The sequence below is a fragment of the Pan paniscus genome, chromosome 5, assembly GCF_029289425.2.
Source record: "Pan paniscus chromosome 5, NHGRI_mPanPan1-v2.0_pri, whole genome shotgun sequence".
NCBI lineage: Eukaryota > Metazoa > Chordata > Mammalia > Primates > Hominidae > Pan > Pan paniscus.
In genome coordinates this window covers 145,759,138-145,765,154 of record NC_073254.2, presented here as the reverse complement: position 1 = coordinate 145,765,154, position 6,017 = coordinate 145,759,138, and the positions used below count along the sequence as shown (strand labels likewise).

Below are 6,017 nucleotides of genomic sequence, written 5' to 3'. Positions count from 1 at the left end.
GAAAGAGCAGCTAAAATGGTTAATAAAATAATAAAGCAAATTACAAGGCTCTGGACAGTACGCGTCCAGACAACACTTGTCTTGGTAAAGAGATTTACATGTTACGTAAAAGAATGAGAATTTCCAGGATATATTTTCCAGCATGGCAATAGGAAGAGGATTAGATTTGGAGGGTATAGGTTTTTTCCTTAAGGGGCCATCCCGGCGCTTCCGAGAATTTGCTTCAATTTCAGGAAATAGATTCGGGGACCAGGACTCAGAACAAGAACAAAGTGGGTGTGGCTTAGACGTAATACTCTATCCCCTACTGGTTAGAGGAAGTAAGTGCAGATTTTTAACATAGCAAATATGTTTAGGGAGAAACGTTAAACAAGTTCCCTGGTGGTCTAGTGGTTAGGATTCGGCGCTCTCACCGCCGCGGCCCGGGTTCGATTCCCGGTCAGGGAAAACTTGTTTTCTTTGACATTTGTGTCCTGCATGCCATTTAGAAGTCAAGAGTTTTGTGTAGTTTTCACTCGCTGGTTGGGTTTTTTTTTTCATAGTATTTTTTTCTTTTTAAATCATAAGTTTTATGTACTTTTCATTCGCTTGTTGGGGTTTTTTAATCATTAAAAATTGACCGTTTTAAAAGTTTATTTAATCTAAGGCTTAAAATACGCCATCTCTATTTACAGGTAATGTAATTTATAATCAATCAAATAACATAAAGTTCTGTGATTCTAAAATTGTATTTTTCAGTTTTTAAAAATAATTTGGATGTGTTTACAAGCAGTCAGTTAAGCCTTTGTTTAACCTTGATTTTGTTTGACTAATAAAAGAGGAAGATAGTTTTATGAGGAATAATACTTATTCAGTATCATGCTTAGAGTTAATTTTTAGTTTTTCTGTACATTCAGATTATGTACTTTGGAGATTATTTGCCTATATTGGAGCTATTCCTACTCTCATCTCTATAAATATGAGATCTTTTCTGAGATGTATGGTTGGACATAGCTAGTTTATTGTGTTTTAATAACTCATTTAGTTAATTTTTTTTTTGCTAATTTTAAATTTTCTCTAAGAGATTTACACAAATATGGTAAATGTGTTACATCCAGAGTATCAATTCCCACTATATAAACCATATAGGCCCCTCAAAAATGCACCTACTTATCATTAGTAATTCCCACATTCAGGGTAAAGTAGAATTCTGGGAGTTCCTCAAAGGAAAATATGGCAATGGTGGAGTCAAAAAAAGAAAAATAGTGTTATATAGACATTAAGTTTTTTTTGATCCTGAAAGTTCTAAACCATCCTAACCTTTGCCACTTTTTGAGCTGTTGGATTTTTTTTTTTTTTTTTTTTTTTTTAATTTGAGACGGAGTCTCTCTCTGTTGCCCAGGCGGGAGTGCAGTGGCACGATCTTGGCTCACTGCAAGCTCCGCCTCCCGGGTTCATGCCATTCTCCTGCCTCAGCCTCCCGAGTAGCTGGGACTACAGGCGCCCGCCACCAGGCCCGGCTATTTTTTTTTTTTTTTTTTTTTTGTATTTTTTGTAGAGACGGGGCTTCACCGTGTTAGCCAGGATGATCTCGATCTCCTGACCTCGTGATCCTCCTGTCTTGGCCTCCCAAAGTGCTGGGATTACAGGCGTGAGCCACCGCGCCCGGCCCCACCTTTTTTTTTTTAAGGAGAAATTTCATCATAGCATAGAAACAGACTGAAAGCTTGATTGCAACTAAAATGAGTTTGTTTTGCTCTCCTTTTAGCTGTGCTGAGACTGAATGCTGAGTACTTAATGTTCCAGGAAGTCCATTGTGATAGGTGCCATGGGGTTAAGAAAAGATGTGATTTTTGGTGCTTAAGAAGCTTTCACTTCATTGGATAATTAAGACAAAAATATGTTGTCACCATTAACAAAAGTAATTGGCACCATTCATTGATTATTTGCTGCATATCAAGTACTTCAAATAATCACGATATATGGTAAAAGAAGGGAGAAGGAAGTGAGCACTAGAATCAAAATAGAGCTTGAAAACTGTTTTTCAAGCTGGACCTAAAGGCTAGAAGTATCCGGAATGCCTGAGAAAAGGAGAATGGACATTGCTTCTAAGGGATCCAGGATGACCATGGTCTAGTATTTGCAACGAAAAGGACTAAATGTGTCAGACTGGCTGTAGTAGGGAACCTGCGCTGGGGAACAGTGGAGATGAGGGCACATAGGTGACTGCAGCTAGATTATGGAAGACCTTAAGACAAGTCAAGAAATTACGAAGGGAAGCCAAGAGGACTCGATGTCTGATAGGATATAAAGGGTTAAGAATAGGGAGGAATCAGTTATGAATCCTTGATTTGTTCTGTGTGGCTAGTAAAACTGGGGTGGCATTAAAAGTAATAGGAAGGTTGAGATGGAGAAACTGATGAAGAAGAGAAGGTAAGTTCAGTTTGAGCCCCACAGAGGCAGCACAGCTAAATGTGGTTGGAAATACAGAATGGGATAATTAGGTGATAATTAGGGTAGAAGGGAGAGATTTTGGAGCCATTAACCTAAAAGTTTGAGAAGATTTGAGCTCTTCCCAAAGAAAAAACCTATAAAAAGGATAGAGGACCAAGGAAAAAACCCAGGAGAGTATACAGTAAAGAAGAAGGGGAAGAGGTAGAAAATGGTGAAAGAGTAGTCAGAGAGGGGCCGGGCGCGGTGGCTCACGCCTGTAATCCCAGCACTTTGGGAGGCCGAAACGGGAGGATCATGAGGTCAGGAGATCGAGACCATCCTGGCTAACACGGTGAAACCCCGTCTCTACTAAAAAATACAAAAAATTAGCCCTTGTGGTGGTGGGCGCCTGTAGTCCCAGCTACTTGGGAGGCTGAGGCAGGAGAATGGCGTGAACGTGGGAGGCGGAGCTTGCAGTGAGCCAAGAAGATCGCACCACTGCACTCCAGCCTGGGCGACAGAAAGAGACTCTGTCTCAAAAAAAAAAAAAAAAAAAAAAAAAAAAAGGAAGAGTAGTCAGAGAGGTAGTAATAAAAGGATAAGAGAGCTTCAAGAAGGAAGTAGTGGTGAAGAAAATAGCATACTGTAAAGATATCAAGGAGAAAACGGAGGAGATTAAGCACAGTCAGATGGTAAGACAGTGACTGTTGGGTACAGAACAGACTGGTGGAGCCCATACCACAGTAAGGAAGTCTATCCAGGAGATCATTGCCAGAAACATGATTCAAGGTGTTGAGGGACTAATGTGAGAGACAACAACCTTATTTATGACCTACATGCTGCAGAAGGGCGAATATAGCGAAGAAGAAGAGATCTTATGAAAATAAAGAAATACTGTTATTCCAGAGCCAGAGACTGTGAATTAACCCTGACTGTGCCAATATCAGCTGCATTATCTGGGGTAAGTGACCCAGCTCTCTGAGCCTCTGGATCCTAAGGAGTACAAGAGAGACACTAACTTGCATGCATCCATGCATACTTCACAGAGTTATTGTCATTCATTCATCAATTTAGCAAACACTTATGTAATTCTTACTCCATGCCAGTCATCTTTGCATGCACAGGTATAGAAAAGTGAACAAGACTGTTTCTATGACAGTTGAATAGGAATCAAAGGAGAAAATCATTAAGGTTTTGATCATGGCCTATTAATTTAGAAAGGGTGCTGTTTGAGACGGGGGTGGGGGTGGGCAATAGAGGAAGCCATGTTGCATTTAGATTTGGACTGAAGAGAGGTCACCCAAGTGAAGCTGTCTTGTACATGGGTTGATATGTTTGACTAATGATGATAGATTTGAAGTAGATCCAGCTCTGCAGTGAGAACTGAAGCCTCAATAGTGGAAATGATTGCCAAGAGATTGGTGCAGAAAAACAAAAAACAAAAAACAAAAAACAAGGGGGCCAAGGTGTGGGGAAAAGAAAGAGAGATCAGATTGTTACTGTGTCTGTGTAGAAAGAAGTAGACATAGGAGACTCCATTTTGTTCTGTACTAAGAAAAATTCTTCTGCCTTGGGATGCTGTTAATCTATAACCTTACCCCCAACCCCGTGCTCTCTGAAACATGTGCTGTGTCAACTCACGGTTAAATGGATTAAGGGCTGTGCAAGATGTGCTTTGTTAAACAAATGCTTGAAGGCAGCATGCTCGTTAAGAGTCATCCCCACTCCCTAATCTCAAGTACCCAGGGACACAAACACTGTGGAAGGCCGCAGGGACCTCTGCCTAGGAACGCCAGGTATTGTCCAAGGTTTCTCCCCATGTGATAGTCTGAAATATGGCCTCGTGGGAAGGGAAAGACCTGACCGTCCCCCAGCATGACACCCGTAAAGGGTCTGTGCTGAGGAGGATTAGTATAAGAGGAAGGCATGCCTCTTTGCAGTTGAGACAAGAGGAAGGCATCTGTCTCGTGCCCGTCCCTGGGCAATGGAATGTCTCGGTATAAAACCCGATTGTATGTTCCATCTACTGAGATACGGGAAAACCGCCTTAGGGCTGGAGGTGGGACATGCGGGCAACAATACTGCTCTGTAAGGCATTGAGATGTTTCTGTGTATGCATATCTAAAGCACAGCACTTAATTCTTTACCTTTTCTATGATGCAGAGAGCTTTGTTCACGTGTTTATCTGCTGACCTTCTCTCCACTATTATCCTATGACCCTGCCACATCCCCCTCTCTGAGAAACACCCAAGAATGATCAATAAATACTAAGGGAACTCAGAGGCTGGCGGGATCCTCCGTATGCTGAACACTGGTCCCCTGGGACCCCTTATTTCTTTCTCTATACTTTGTCTCTGTGTCTTTTTCTTTTCCAAGTCTCTCGTTCCACCTAACGAGAAACACCCACAGGTGTGGAGGGGCAACCCACCCCTTCACCAAGGTTTGCAGGCTTGACTTTGGCTGGAGGAGGACATAGGAGGAAAGTCTGAAGGATGAGAGTCAGGAAAACTCAGGTCAATAAAGACAAAAGCAAATACAGTCTGGAGATTGCTGTGTAGTCATTAATAGAATCCAGCATATGTTATTTATTTGGTTAATTTTTAATGGAGTTTTTTTTAAGGTTTTAGTTAATATCTTCCTTGTTGTGTTTTACTTATTCTATTGTTATTTTTAGGCAACAATTGATATTGTTATTTAGACACAGCAATAGATTACATCACCTACACACAGCTCAAAGTTGCTGCTTTGTAGAGCCAGAAAATTGTGCTCTTCTTATTCTGTGCTTGTGAAGAAGGGGAAAATGCTGAAGGATTATTTGCAGAAATATTCCACATGTGAACAGGTGCTTCAAAGGTAAAGGAACATGAATTATTTGACCTGCACAAAAGAAAGCAAAGGTTACTTGCTGTATATCAAAAATATTTTTCCTGGACTTGTCCAATTATTTTGTTTTAAATACAAAATTGTCATTCATCTAGAGTTGGACTACTACAGTGAATGGTGATTTGGGCTGAGGCATACTCAGAATTGTAAGGATGCCTGAGAGTAACCAGGAGTGAGGAAGGAGGAAAGTAAGGACTTTTACCAGCATCTAGTACAGTGCTTTACATATGATTAGTATTGAATGAACAAAAGAAATTATCAAGTAAACCAAGAAGTAGACTTCTAGGACTTCACCTGAAAACAATTATATGCAGGCTGAGTCCATCATAATGCTATTCTTATATGAATGACAGCTCTACATTTCTGCTGAGAGAAGAGCAAGTGGAAATAGAGTTAAACTGAGTTATTGTGAATAATGTCTGCCTTTTATGGAGTTATTTTAGATACTGAACACTGAATTGGGTCCTTTGTCTACACCAATCAAGTGAATATAATAATTATTCTTGCATTGTGTGGCTTAGAAAACATAGATTCAGAAAGTTTATGTAAACCTATCTAAAGTCACACAAGTATGTGGAAGAATCAGAATTCCAAACAGGATATGCCCAGCCTGAATCTTGTATTCTTTAATACTCCCCCAATTATAACAAATTGTCTGGTAGCATTATGGAGAGTCTCCTTTGTAGAGATTATTACAAATAGGGTGGTTTATGGGGAGTTTT

At 40.3% G+C, this 6,017-nt stretch overlaps 1 non-coding gene across 1 annotated transcript; it reads left to right on the top strand.

Moving 5' to 3' along the window:
- Positions 1-375: 375 nt before the first annotated feature.
- On the top strand, positions 376-447 carry TRNAE-CUC (transfer RNA glutamic acid (anticodon CUC)). Its single transcript has one exon. It is a non-coding gene; the product is annotated as a tRNA-Glu (tRNA).
- Positions 448-6,017: the final 5,570 nt, after the last annotated feature.